Source organism: Carya illinoinensis, chromosome 11 (genome assembly GCF_018687715.1).
Source record: "Carya illinoinensis cultivar Pawnee chromosome 11, C.illinoinensisPawnee_v1, whole genome shotgun sequence".
NCBI lineage: Eukaryota > Viridiplantae > Streptophyta > Magnoliopsida > Fagales > Juglandaceae > Carya > Carya illinoinensis.
Window position 1 is genome coordinate 38,845,854 of NC_056762.1, and position 16,455 is coordinate 38,862,308.

A 16,455-nucleotide genomic window follows, 5' to 3' on the forward strand; every position below is an offset into this window, starting at 1 on the left:
CACTGCACCATCCATCCCACCTTTAGTTTTTTTTTTCTTTATAAGAAGAACCAAACAAGCCTCTGTCATCTCTTCAGGTATTCAAGTCTTCTTTAACTCATTCAAGTTACCGGATTTTTTTCGTACGTCAGAACCCTACATCACAATAAACATACAAATAGCCACTTGAATAGACTAAAATTGCAATCCCAGATTTTAATTTTCTTGGTGTGAGAGAGAGAGAGGCTTCGCCTGACAGGAGAGTGAAAACTTGTCTCTATATATTGCGGTCATATTGTTGTTAAGATGTAGTATCTACGTGACATATATTTATTAGAGGCCGTTATTTGAGAGAGATCGGTTTAGCCGGTGAGAAGTTATACTCTTTGAATAATCCTATTTATTATTTGTATACACCATACATGTTATCATTTTTTTTTTCATTTTTCTATAATAAATATCGAATATATAGATAATAATTAAAATAATTTAATTAATTTAATAAAAATAAAATAAAATAAAAATAATATTAATATATAAAATATGTGATGTATAATGATAAATAACATCTTTCTAATTTTGATCCTGTCAACTTAAAGTAGTCTTGTCAAATTAAAATGGGGATGCAGTCAAAATATAAAAAATTCTTGACGAGTCCAGAAAGAGAAGTCCCGAAAGAATCGTAAGAGAATAAACTTATTTGTAAATTCTCATTTGAATTGTTTTGAATTTTATACAGTTCTAGAATGATCTATTCGAAATTATTTTATAAATGCTAGTTATTTTGAATTAAGCTAAAAGGCTCTCAACCATTTCAAGTGAAATGGATATTATACATTAAGGAAAATATAATGATAGTATTTCTCATAATTTTGCTCCTTTATTTTAACCGTTTATATTTATTTTTTATTTATTTAATAATTAAGAAAATATTATTAATGTATTAGTGTATTTTTAAAAAATATTTAAAAATATGTGAAAAAAAGAAAGAAAGAAAGTGGCATTTAACCTAAAGGGCACTACTCCGTATACATGAAATGATCAAAATACTCTATATTTTAAATTAAATGAAAGAATAATGATACTATGCCATCCATATATGAGCACCAGGTATGCCCCTAATGTAATATTGGAAAACTACGCAACAAAAGGACTGCAATTTATTAGAAAAAATCTTGCCATCTTCAGCTTTCAATCAGACAATCAACACACTATTTTTCCCAATTATTTTTGTAGGAGAGAGGTGTGAAAGTGCCACTTATTCTTTTATATTGGGCAAACTTTCTTTTGTGATAGAATATAGAGTCAGTATTCGAATTTATGATATCTATTTTGATATAATGTAAAATTATAATTTATCTAAAAAAATTAAATTAATTAATAGAAATAACAAAATTTAATTATTTGTATTATAATTTTAACAAGTGAGAGTTAGAAATTATTTCGGTATTCCAAAAAGCTTTGAGTCATCATTTGGAAACAAAATTCTAAAGCCAACAATCAGAAAAATTAATTAATCTCTATTCAAGACCATACAGCATGATTAAATGGGAGCGATTATTCCTTAATTAAATCGACATTTTGATACATTGTAATTGGGCCTTTATACTTTTCAAAGAAAATGACCAAAATATATACACACACACACATATATATATATATATATATATACTTGGTTCTCATAACTCAACAACCACATTAGAAGTTTCAAGTTCCGTAAAATATTTAAATTAATCAATCGTTGTGATTATTCAATATGCTTTGATGGTGGAATATGGTTTCGTAATTTGACATTAAAAACATTGACTAATTGTCTGTCATTCTTTTTTCTTTTTTCTTTTTCAAATAAATATGCTAGCGGACGCGCGAGCAATGGGCCTCGAGGCATATGTGGAAGACTATGGCGGAAACATATTGACCAAATACGTACGCGTCGTCCATATTCACAATCCGGCCCTAATGACGGTCTGAAACTTCTTTCTGATTTTTTATTTTTTCAAGGATTAGAAAAAGGTTTTTGATAATAAGAATTAAAGGTGCATATATGAAGCTAAAACAAATTGGCAGTCTGGAATATATAGATAGATATCATTAGATCACTCGTGTGAAAGATTGACTAAACTCTATGATTTGACGCATGATTGTCAAAGAGTCAAGACATGAGGCCGGCAATGCCTTATGATCCATTGGTTGCGGCCGGTAGTACTGTTGATTTCACAAGCAAATTAGGATCGATCCAGATTGCTTTTGGGATTTAATAATTCTAGACAGATCCACCCATCACCTAAAAGGTGTGAAATGTGAATGCATGACAAACGTACACCTTCCCAAATACCTTTCTAAAAGGTCCGAAAATCGGGGGAGAAAAAAAGTGGTAACTTGCTTTCACACAAAAGCAGTACTCATTCAACACGCACACGCGGTTATTAAGCTAGCTAGTGCGGCACGCCTGCTTCAAAGTTTCCCCATTACAAATGGTGCATGCATTGAAGCAGTTTCAAACGAACGACACGTCGTAACAGTTATTTGGACTGTAATAATCTTCGGAAAAATATAATTGTAAGTGCACTAATTTATACATTAATATGATGTGATTGATAAAAAAATAAATTTTATTAAAAATAGTATTAATTTAAATTTTAAATATAAATAAATTAATATTAATATACAGATTAATACGTAATTATATTTATATATAATAAAACTCATAATCTTCTGACTGTTTTTTTAGATAAATTATTTTCATTTTTTTGCCTAAAAGCTGCGCACGTAAATTGATGTGAACGAATTATCCGTGGTCAACAAGAGAAAACGAAAGGTAGTGATAAAATTCAACAATCGCCACCTACTTACTGCGGACTTTTAGCCATATATGTTTGTCGTAATCAGCCAAACTTTTCTCTCAGTGGGAAAACTCTTGTCTAAGTGCCTCCAATACGTGGCACAAACCATGCCTACCAGCAAGTTGTCATGTTCATGTTGACAGATTTCAATTGAGGAGCCAATGAATGTTTCTTACATCTAGATTATTAAAACCCTCAAAGAACTTTGTATTGAAACGGTCAAAAGGAAGGTTTGAGCTGGCTATTGACTACCAGGTCATACCAGGTTGACAAACTTCGATCCGGGTCCAAGAGTCCAACGACTCTAAATTAGAAGAATCATATATTCATGTCTTATCAATATATATATATATATATATATATTATATTCTATAAATTAATTTTAATCTAATTTATTAAATTTTTCGTGTCAAAATTTTAAATTTTAATATGATACATTAACATAATGGATCGTGTCATATCAACTCGTTTTGACCTATTGGTAAATATTATGAAATAAGTTAACACGATACAAAATGACTCGTTTGAAAATATTTATGTAAATGGATTGAATAGACCTGAAATTAACCCGTTTAACCAGAATAAATTTAGTATAATTTTATATAAATGTTAAAATCATAATATATATAAAAATTATAAAACTAACTATAAGTCCAAAATAGTAATCCAAATAATAAAAATATCGAAATTAAAATTTTAACAAATTTTAACTTTCTTAAAGTGTCTTAACAGGTTATAACGAGTCAAAGCAGATTGACCCGTTATTAACTTATTAAGATATCATGCCTTAACGAGTCAATCCGTTTTGACCCAAACTTATTAAGATTAAATCATAATCCGCTATTATCGTATCGTGTTCGTATTGAATTAACAAGTTGTGTAACATATTGCTATCCCTATTCCAAACCACACACGTACGTACAAGTTATCTCATTAATTGAAAACTCCTGTCTAGTCTAGCTGCGCGCCCAATATTGATGAATGATAAAAATTATATCATATATATATATATAAGTGCGTGCACGCGAAACTTTTGTAGGACACTGGTCAGAGACAGAGATGATTTTAAATAAAAGGAGAGATGAAATTTAACATGGTTTAGTAATTGCTTACGTCCACAGCTGCTGTAACTTCACTATGAAATAATTTTTATAAAAGCCTCTCTCTGTAAACTCTATCTGCTCACCCACTCTCTTTCTCTCTTCTTTCTCCCCCACACACACTACTCTGTACAATTAAGATCTCCTATTTATAAGAGAGCAACCCACTTTCAGTGCAGCAATTTGCTGCATCAATTACGTGAGTTATGTGTGTGCCTAATAAACCATAAAAATAAACAGTGGGTGGATGCCTTTCGGTGCATTAAATAAGCATATGCAATGCATGACCCACTAATTATTGTCTCCATTCGTAACAATTTCCTACTTGGAGACAAATGAGTCTACATATCTTCATAGCAACCATCACAGCAACTTCAAGTCATACATTTAAGTACGGAGACCAACTGAAGCTACACAACTTCAGTTTGTCAGCAATAACTACTTTTGTGAGCATGTCTGCTGGGTTTTCTGCTCCTCGAATCTTCTCAAGTATCAGCTATTCACTATCGAGAAGAGATCGGATAAAATGATATCGCAACTATATGTGTTTCGTTCTAGAATGAAAGGCTAGATTCTTTGCAAAAAAAATAGCACTCTGACTATCACTGTGCAGAATACATTTTTCATTCTTCATTCCCAATTCTTCCAAGAATGACTGCAACCAAACCATTTCCTTCCCTGCTTCAGTTATAGCAACGTATTTCGCTTCTGTAGTTAAGAAAGCAACAATCTTCTGTAACTTAGAAGCCCACGATACAGCTGTACCACCCAGCGTTTACACAAATCCAGTAGTATTTTTTCTGCTGTCAACGTCACCTACTAAATCAGCATCTACATATCCCTGTAGTTTTAAACCTGCTTTTGTAAAGCATAGTGACGTATCTGAAGAGTTTTGTAGATATCTTAAAATCCACTTAACTGCTTCCCAATGCTGCTTTCCTGGATTACTCATGTACGTGCTCACAACTCCCACCGCTTGTGCAATATCTGGCCTTGTACAGACCATAGCGTACATAAGACTACCAATAGCAAATGCATAGGGTATTCTGTTCATGTATTCTTGCTCTTCCTCCGTCTTTGGTGACTGATCCTTAGTTAGTCGAGAGTGACTAGCTAAGGGTGTGCTCACTGGTTTCGCCTTGTCCATGTTAAACCTTCTGAACACCTTCTTCACATACTCCTCCTGCGAGAGCTTAAGAGTATCATTAGCCCTATCTCTAATAATTCTCATACCAAAGATTTGTTTTACAGCACCCAAATCCTTCATCTCAAACCGCTTTGACAACTGCTTCTTCAGTTTATTGATCTCCTCGATACTTGACCCTGCAACGAGCATATCAACCACATACAACAGTAGGATAATATTAGAGTTGTCAAAATTCTTTATATAGCAACAATAGTCAGCCCATAGTCTTGTAAATCCATTACTACACATGAAGTTGTCAAACTTTCGGTACCATTGTCGTGGAGCTTGTTTTAGGCCATACAAGCTCTTCTTCAGTTTGCAAACTAGATTCTCTTTTCCCTTCACTAAGAATCCTTGTGGCTGGTGCATATAAATGTCTTCCTCCAAATCACCATGAAGGAATGCAGTCTTCACATCTAACTGCTCAAGATGTAGATTTTTTGCAGCCACAATTGCCAACACTAGCCTGATCGTGGTCAATTTTATAACTGGGGAGAAAATGTCTATGTAGTCGACACATTCCTTTTGTTGAAACCCCTTCACGACCATTCTGGCTTTGTAGCACTTGCTACCATTGTTCTCTTCCTTAATTTTGTACACCCATTTGTTGTGCAAAGCTTTCTTGCCTTTTGGAAACTTAGTTAGCTCCCATGTATGATTTGACATCAGTAACTCCATCTCATCTTGCATGGCTTTCTCCCACTTGATCGAATCTTTAATTCGTAGAGTTTCATCATAACTTTCCGGTTCACCACTATCTGTTAACAGGATGTAGTGTAGAGATGGTGAGAACCACTGTGGTGGCCTAATCGTCGTTGAAGATCTTCCAATAACAGTGAGTGGTGTACTTTGTTTGATCTGTGTATCATCATTCTCTTGATCCTCGTTCTGATTAGTGTTGACTCGAGTAACATCAAAGTCAACAACCTCAGGTTTCTTTGGCTGCTCCTCAGGTTTAGCTTGTGACTTAGCTTTGTATAGAATCTGCTCATTAAATATCACATTTCTATTTCTGATGATTTTACGATTTTTATCATCCCAAAATCGATAGCTAAATTATTCATCACCATAATCGATGAAAAAACATTTTCTAAATTTAGCTTCTAACTTGTTACGATCAGTATAATCTATGTGAACATATGATATACAGCCAAAAACTTTCAAATGGGAAAGATTTACCTTCTTTCCGCTCCAGACTTCCTCTAGTAGATCGAATTTTAAGGGAACTGAAGGTCCACGGTTAATCAAATAGGTTGTAGTGTTAACTGCATTAGCCCAAAAACATTCAGGCAATCCTGAATTCAGCCTCATGCTTCTGGCACGTTTATTGAGAGTTCTGTTCATACGTTCAGCTACACCATTCTGCTGCAGTGTCCCGGGAATAGTCTTCTGAAATCTAATCCTATTTGCAGCATAGAATTCTTTGAACCCTTCGTCGATGTACTCTCCGCCATTGTCTCACCTCAGACATTTTAATTTCAAGCCTATTTCATTTTCAACCATGGCTCTCCACTTCTTGAAAGTGTCAAATGTGTCAGATTTATTTTTCAAAAAATAAACCCATACTTTCTTGCTTCAGTCATTAATAAAGGAAACATAGTACCGCGATCCTCCAAGAGAAGCGACTGGGATGGCCCCCACAAATCTGTGTGCACCAACTCCAACTTTGTAGACTTTGGAGTTCTGCTATTTTTCAAGAAACTAACTTTTTTCTGCTTCCCAAAAAAGAAGAGACGAAATTTAACGTGGTTTGGCAATTGCCTACTTCCATAGCTGCTGTAACTTCACTATAAAATAATTTTTACAAAAGCCTCTCTCTGTAAACTCTCTCTACTCACCCATTCTCTTTCTCTCTTCTTTCTCCCCCACACACACTACTTTACATAATTAAGCTCTCCTATTTATAGGATAGCAATTCGCTTTCGGTATAGCAATTTGCTACATCAATTATGTGGGTTATGTGTGTACCTAATAAACCATAAAAATAAACGGTAGGTGGGTGCCTTTCAGTGTATTAAATAAGTATATGCAATGCATGACGCACTAATTATTATCTCCATTCGTAACAACTTTTAGCTACAAGTTTGAGATCACGTACGCCATGAGGACCAATTAACAACGAACGTACGTAGTAACGTACGCTTCACGTTTCATGCACATTCAAGGTAGTAGTTTAGCCGCCCATTACTGATGATCATGAATGAGAAACAATATATACGTTACAGCTAAATGCACCAAAGTTTTAGCTAGGAGTTTTAGATCACGCCATGAGAACCAAGCACAAACGCTAGCTTCTCGTTTCATGCAACTTGACTTCTGATCAATATTTTCGGATTTTTCGTACCAGACAGTTAACGTACGTACACCGGAGTCATGATAAAGAATTCTCAAAGAAAATGCTTAATTGTTAAGTACGTGGTAGTTTCCGGAGTCTTACAAAGTACTGAACTTAGTACAGGTGACGTTATCACCTAAAATCAAGTTGGAAAAGTAAAATTTCAAAGATAATATATAACAGGTAGTTGTTTATTTTTTTTTTTTAATTTTTTTATTATTTTTTAGTTAATGATTAAAAGAATGACTATTAGTAAATTATATATTTTTTTAATTTCTTCTTTAATTATTAAGGCTGTAAAAAAATATTTAAAAGAAAATAATAAAAATAAATAAAAATTTCAAATACTATATAAAGTAATACATAGATAATAGGAAGTAGTAAATTTATCATTATCTCGTACATGTATTCGCCCGGGCCCAACTGATCGAAATAATGGGATCCCCTGCCCAAAGTTGTATGCCTATATAAAGGGAGTTTTGTTACTTATTAAATTAGTCTAAATAACGTTTCAAAAAAAAAAAAAAAAATTAGTCTAAATATATCGTTTACTCAATAATGGTTATAAAAAAGAAATATTAAATGAATAGTTTTAAGGTAGTTGATCATGTAGCAGACTAATTACAACTAGATCACTAGCTAGTGCGTTTAACATGTTATATATTGACAACCTTTCTAGTCATATGCAAATTAGAATTATGTAAAATTAAATTAAAGCATCTCAAGCATTATATATTATTTAGCCAAGATCAAGAAATTAAAGAAAGGATATAACATTGAAGTACATATAATGCTTAATTCAATAATTCACAGGCAGACAATTAATGCTCGGGGAGCCACACGTACAGTACTACAAGCTGTGACACGAGAAATTAACTACGCATGCAACTACATAGTCAAATGGATATAAAGTTATTCTGTGTAGAGCTCAGATGTAGACAGCCTTGGTGTTGGAATTAAAACCGTTGGCTTCACTTTCTTAGTAACCAGACCGAATCTGTCTGATAAATCCTGCTTTGTATCCTGTGGCAATTTCCACTCGTATGCATGAAAAAATGAAGCTATTATATATTTCAGCATCCTCTCCGCTAGTGGAAGCCCCACGCATATTCTTCTTCCGGACCCAAATGGAAAATAGTGAAAATTGTGGCCAGAATATTCCACCTTGACAGAATCATTTAGGAACCTCTCCGGTTGAAATTCCAAGGGATTGTCCCAAAACTTTGGATCCCTGTGTATAGCCCAAACATTTAACAAAACCCTAGTACCTTTGGGTACCCAGTACCCACCAAGAGTGCTAGATTGGCTTGGACAACGAGGTACTATGAAAGGGAGTGCTGGGTGTAAACGCAAGGTCTCTTTTAATGACAACATCTAAATAATGTAATTTGGACAAATGGGATTCTTCCACTAAGTTGTCCAAACCCACAACTCGTGTCAATTCTTCACTGACTTTTGTCATTACCTCTTGATGCTGCATCAGCTCCGCTGCCAGCCATTCCATCGTCGTTGTTGTAGTGTCCAATGCACCTATCACTATATCCTATATATTAACACCACTCTAGTGAGATATTCCATAGAACGGACAAATATTAATTAATAAATTACCTCAAAGCTAAGATTTTGTGTCTGATAAAAATTTATACTAGAAATTCAACTAAAATCAAACGCTAGTTTTACTCCCTAGATGGGACTCAATAGATCAAGCACAAAAAAGAAAAAAAATCGGACATACCAAAAGCAAGGCCTTGACTTGGGTCATGCTAAGTGATGTTGCAGCATCCTCACGCTCCGTTAGCTCCAAGAGAATTTGCAAAAAGTCCTTCCTTTGTTCAGTCGTTCCAGGCCCCTCTTCTAATTTGGCCTTAGCCAAGTTCATCCGTTCATCAATGGCACAATCAAGAATGCGCTCACACCATTGGAAAATCTTCTTTGCTTCCTTTTCAATCCCTTGTAAATCAAACCTTGCAAGCACAGGGAAAAGGTCAGAAACATTTGGTTTTCCAAGTAGCACCATTAGCTCCCACAACATACTCTTAAACTCGGACCCAATATCTGTCCCTTCCTGATCTCCATGCCGCGTGCCACCCCATACCATGCTCATGATGGTGTTCATCACCGTCACGAACACCAATTCCCCAACATTTACTGGGGTGCCAATTTTGTCATACACCTTTCTTATGGACTTCTTGACCTCTTCTCTCCGAAGAGTAAAAGAACCATCCAGATTTGCATTACTTAGCAGGTCTCGTGTGAATATCTTGCGCAACTTCCTCCAGTCAGGACCATAAGGTAAAAGTGTAATATCATTTCCTCCATACGTTACAGCTAGACCAGCTATATAAGAGTCGTGGTTTGCAAATATTGTGTCCTGGTCACGAACCACTTCTTTCACCAGTAATGGTGAGCTGACCACTACCCACAATTTATTTCCAAGCCAAACCTTGTAGATGGGGCCGTAGACCCCTGCGAGTTCCTCAAATTTCCTATGAAGATCTGTACCCAGAAAAGGAAGGTACCCGACTAGTGGGAAACCTCGGGGACCTGGCGGCAATGGAGGTATCACCTTCCTTGGTTTCTTGGCTGCCCACAGGAACCAGAACACCGCAAATACAGAGAGTAAAGCAGTAACAATTGCTCCAGCAAGTTCTCCTTTCTCATCGTTTGCATGCCACGGCCACCACGACCGCTTGGCAGAGACGCCTGTATTCAACATGCAGAGATTAATTTGTGAATGGAAGACGTGATTATAAGAAGTAGATAAAAGCCTTTAAACTTCTTGGGATGCTTCTATGCAAGTCTGACACTTGATCTTCAGGTATGTATATATTATCTTGCCCTTGTTTTAGCCTTTATAAGAGGATACTAGTGTACTTGGCAATAGTTATTTAGAGATAAGATTTTAGAAAAGGTTTATATGATTTAGAATATAGCTGTTACAAACAATTGTACAGAAAAAAGCATCCCTATCCATTCCGCGAAAACTAGAATATTGGCTGATGGACGGTGCTACAGGCACCTTAGGCAAAAAAATTTTTTTGTCTTTTTGATTTTTTTTTTAAATTATTTTTTAATACTTTTAAAAATTTTAAAAAAATATAAAAAAATTATAATAATATTATAAAAAAATTACTTAATTATTAAAAAAAAGAAGAAATTACAAAAAATAAAATATTACCAGCGGTGGCTCCCGCTTAGCCCTATCATTTTCCATGGGCTGATTTGCATGTTTTTTCTCAAAATTGGCAAAAAGCTAGGTTGCAATTGGGGTCATCAATCATGCACCGTGGGAAAAAAATGTGACATGACATGCTATAGGATAAGACTAATGTAAGTCCTGTTTAGATACACGAGTTGAGATAAGTTTATATTAGATATTTTAAATATTAGTGAGATTTTTAAGTTAAAATGAGTTGAAATAATTTATAAAAAATTATGTATTTAGATAATGAGAAGATGAGATAAAATAATTTTTAATTTTTTATATTGAAAAAGGTGTCAGTCCCACTACTTTATAAATAGCCAAATAGTATATTATTTATGTATAGTTTTGCACTGTTTACGTATTGTTCACTATTAGTTTTTACTATTTATTACTGTTTATTTAATATAATTTTACCATTGGCTATTATATATTGATATTCAATTTATTTATTTGCAATCTTATTGCTCTATATATAATAGTCAATGGCTCTAATAATGTATACGTATCCCAAGTAATATAAAATAGATATATATATATATATATATTTTATTTATTATAATAAGAGACGGTATAACCAGTCTAATAAAATAAAAAAGAAAAACAAATAATAAAAGACGGTAGAACCTACACTTTGCATAAATAAAAGACAGAATATGATAAAATAGATTTCATTAAAAATATAATATTTACAAGAAGATTTATTCTCAAAGAAATTGAGAGTAGTTGACATGAAAAGAGACTTAATTCACAAGATATGATATTTTGGGAGTAGGAAGAGCAAGATAATGAATGACTTCAAAAATTCTTAATGCATTTCATTACTTAAAAACTATTTATTTATAGACACTAGTATAGTAATCGTCAATAATTTATCCTCGACATCTTTCCTTTCTCTGGCAACTAATAATTGTTGAGTTTCAAAGATAGAAAAAGTCTTTTAGACTTTAGTGAACAATATCTTGAGACAAAGTCATTTGTCTTTTCTTTGAATAATTCACATCTATCTTGACCTTTGAACAATATCCTTACAATGGATAATAATAGACACGATCTTTGAATCTGGACGTCATCTTTGAATCTTGACAATAATATGATAGTAGATAATAATCTTAACAATAGACAAAGTTGCTTGTCTTGTTTTTCAATGAGATAATGTTGCTAACATCTAAAATGATAATGGTTCTGACAATTTTAGCTTGTCATGATGAATAATTGGGAAATCGATATTATTCTGAAATCATATAATTTGAGAATTATAATTTGAGAGTTTCGGATCAAATAGATTTTGAGAATCCATCCAATATGGTGGATAATTTAAAAAAAAAAGAGGCATGTTGAGAATGAGAGGCCTGATTAATTGGTGATGATACTGCTGCTTGCTGTAATAGAGATAATCTGACCTGTTGTTGAGGATTTTCTTCATCATCACTGCGTGAGACCTATGACATTGTTTCAGCTAGTTTTTTCAAATCTTTTTTGCTGGTAATTAATGTTAATTGAGCCTGAAATCTTCTTCTCTGGACTAGAACTTTAGGGCCCTTGGTAATCTTTGAAAATATTTTTACAACATAATCATAATTGTACTTTGTCCACCATTTGACAGAAACTTGGTGGGTCAAGAATATAATGTGTTTAAGAGAAGGATGAGGTTTAATGATATATTCTCACTTCATAATCTAATTTAATTTTGTTTTAAGGAAGAAAAGAAGTAGTGGACAGTGTGATAAGGAAGATAGATAATCATTTTATAATGTAAAAATATGGAGACTTTCCTGGAGAGGAGTAGGAAGAAAGAGAAATTTTGGTCAAAATTGATCTCACCATAGCAGAAATCATCGTGGGAATGTTTTAATTTCCTATAATTTGTCAAAATGAAGAAACCAAAAATGGCGCAAGTTTTTGTTCTGTCTTAAAAATGTTTTTGTCCATGCCTGCTAGTAATCATAATAATCAAAATATGGTGGATCATATGGTTGAGAAAGTCTTCTTGTCAAATTAGGGCTTTTTCCCCATTATTCTAAGGTAATGAATTATTTAATAGTAATTTTATGAAAAGTAATAATCGAATATGCATGTGGATAAGGTTGAGATTAAAGATAACAGGGGATTTCAGAAATAATAATATAATGTATATCTACTAAACTAAATTCATAAAAAATTTAGATTTTTGGAATGTTCTGTGAAACATAATGTCAATCTAGTAATAGAAAGACATCAAATAATTTTTTAGGATCAATAAAGTGCTGTAATTCAGATTCAATGTGAAAGACTGGGTGCCAATGAGTTTTGAGGATAATAGGAGTTATAGAAGGCTGAGATATTGGTAGAGAATTGATAATTTGGGAAGGAGTAGAAGAAGAAGTAGAAACAACTTTTGTAGCAGTCAGATTTTCACATCTTTAATCAAAACTTTCTTAATTGATTTATAATCTATTCTAAGTAAAAACTTTTTATTCAACAAATCGTCTTAAAATTTGGAAATACATAATACAATAACTAGCATCTCTTTTTTAATAGTATTATAATTCTTTTGAGCAGGATTCCAACATCCTGAATGAAATCTAATAATTTATTCGGAGTTATTTGATAATTTTTGTTTCATAATTCCTCCATAACCAAGATCAGAGGCACCTATTTCACAATTTTAAAAGAATGAGGAGATGGAAGTCCTAAGCATGGTAATTTCTTAACATAAGCTTTTATCTGTTTTATAATATTTGTATACTTCTCTGTTCATGATGGTGGATTCTTTTTTAATCTTTTAAATAATGGCTTCCATAATGGTCTGAGAGTTTGATAAAAATCTGCAACATAATTAAGACTCCTTAAAAATCTTTGTAATTGTTTCTTATCTTTTATTTCATCAGAAAATTTATTAGCAAATTCTATTACTCTACTAATTGGTGTAATAGTTTCTTGGTAGATATCATGTCTAAGAAATCTAATTTTATTTTAGAATAATTTTATTTTTTTTGTTGAGACAACTAATACGTTTTGTTTATTAATTTGAACAAAAGTATTTATATGTTTCCAATGTTGTTTAATAGATGAAAAAAAGATTAATACATCATCTATGTAAATTATTGAAAAGTGAGTAAAATGAATAAATATTTTATTCATAATATTTTGAAATTCACTAGGGACATTTTTTAATCCAAATGGCATAACATTCCATTCATAATATCCAAATGGGACTATAAATGCCGTTTTGTATCTATCTTTTTCAACAATTTGAATTTGCCAAAATCCATTTTTTATATCAAATTTTAAAAATATAGTAGCATCATAAAGTCAAGATAATAAATCTTTTTTATTGAGAATATGGTACCTTATCCATTGTAATACTTTATTTAATGTCTTATAATTTATGACTAATCTAGAAATACATCTTTCTAGTTCTACTTATTTTTTAACATAGAAAACAACACAACTCTATGGTGATTTACTTGTTCTAATTAATCATTTTAATAATAAATCATTAATTTCTTTTTTACAAAATTCTAATAATTCATTATTCATTTGAATTGGTTTAGCTTTAGTAGGAATATTCTTTTTAGAGAAATTTTTTTCATAAGGTAATTCAACTATGTGTTATTTTCTATTCTAAAAAGCATTAGGTAATTAGAGCATACTTCTTTTTCAATTATAATTTTAAGATTATTAATTTTTTGAATTAATAATGGATCTTTTAATTATTTTTCAATTCTTTTGTATTTTAATTCTTGTTTTAAAAAATTAATATTATTCTTAGTTAAAATATTAATTCTTTAACCAATTAAACTTCTTTTAAAGCATTAATTTCTCTTGAAACTGTGGAAAATAGAAATTTAAATTGAACTTCTTTATCTATTAATATTTTTGTAGAAATTCATTTCTCTATTACAGATAAATGATAGCGTAAGGTAAGGAAAAGATTTCCTACTATTACTCTGATGTTAATATTTTTTACTCAAATAAATGTTGTTTTAAAGCAAATTTCATTATTGCAAATGTGTGCATTTGATAATTTATAATTTATGTTTAATTTTGCTCCATTAGCTTGAGATAATGTTTCTTTTATGTTTTCAAAATATTTAGAATGTATTATTCATGAATAGAGATAATTACTTCAACATACCATTTTTAAAAATTTGTTTTATTAATAATATTAATAAAATTATATGGTTCTTCTTTAATAATTATTGTTGAGCTCTCTCCTTGTTCTTTTTTAGAAGAATTAATTTTATTATCAATTTTTAATAGAATAATTTATTGTATCATGGTTCATTTAAAACTTCTAATTTAGTATTAGAGACTTTGAGATTTATAATTTCTTTTTTAATTTCATTAATTTTTTGTTTTAGGTCTTTTAAAGTAATTTTTTTGTGTTTCTGTTTTAAATCTATTTACTATTTTTGAAAAATTACATAATGAAGGTGTTAGGGTAGGTGATAAAGTAGTTTGATTGGTAAAAGTATCTTTTAATTTTTCTAAATATTCTTTTCTTTCTTGTGGATTACTAATTTTATCTATTAGTTCTAATATAATATTTTCATGTGTTGATAATACATTAATGGTTTTACAAATACAATTATTTTTATCTAAACAAGAAAAAACATGTACCTCATTCTCTTTTGATTCACTATAAGAAGATTGTTCTGAGGGACTTGATTCTTTTAATTGATAAATTTCTTCTTCCCAAGAAAAGCTTTCCTCTTCTTCACTTGAATTTATTATAAAAATATTTAATAATTTTTCTTTTACTGTTTCAGGTAAATCTAATTCATTAATTTATTTTTTAACCTTACAATTTGATGAATAATATCCAATTTTTTCACATTTACAAACAATTTGTTTTTTCTTTTCATTAAACTTTTTTGTATTTTTTATAGGTTTATTATATATTTGTTTATTATATGTTTGTTTATCTTTTGTATTTTTATAAGGTCTTTTATATTTTCATTTTTTATTTGGGTAATTTTTATAATTTCTTTTTACCTTTTTCTGTCTTTTAGATAGTTGTAATAATATAGTATATCCAAACTGTTCACAAAAAGTACCTAACTCTTTCTTAGAAAATTTCTTTTCTTTATCCATTTACTTTTTTAATCTTAAATCATTATACATAATTAGACCTGTTATGTTAATAGTAGTTATTATATCATCATTTGTGAGATTAATAAAATCAATAGTACTATTTAGTTTTACTAATAATTCTCGTACCTTTTGGGTGAAATAATATAGAAGTCCAGTTATGAACTTTTCCTTCCAGTATGATTGTTGGCAACCATTTCTGATCATAACTTTAGTTAGAAATACATGTTTATACACCTAAAATCAAATAATTGAGAACATTTTAAATTAATTAATAAATCACTAGTTCTTTCTTTAAATTGAATAGGATCACCATCAAAGTGCTTAGTTAGTATAAATATTAAAGTATTAACATCTTCTATAGGTTGACCATCTTCTGTTTTAATTTTTTGCATATTTTCATCACGTTTATATTGCTTTAATATCCTTATTCTTTATTTTTGTGAGAGATAATGATCCTACCAACCCTTTAATTGGTCAGTAAAACCTATAACCAGAATATGTACTACTTGATGATCTGTTATTCTTAGGGGTGAGTTCGGTCCGGTCCGGTCTAGGGAGGTTTTGTGGACCGGACCGGACCGAACTCCATAAGGACCGGTCCAGTCCGGTCGGTCCATTCGGTCTAAGGTTGACTTTTTTTTTTTTTTTTTTATCTAATGACATTTTTTTTAATATTTATGTAATTATATTGTAATATATTTATATATATACATATAGTATACTATTATATA

General features: G+C 31.3%; 1 pseudogene; it reads right to left on the bottom strand.

Annotated features, from left to right (window-relative positions):
- Positions 1–8,200: 8,200 nt before the first annotated feature.
- On the bottom strand, positions 8,201–10,308 carry LOC122280740 (annotated as a pseudogene).
- Positions 10,309–16,455: the final 6,147 nt, after the last annotated feature.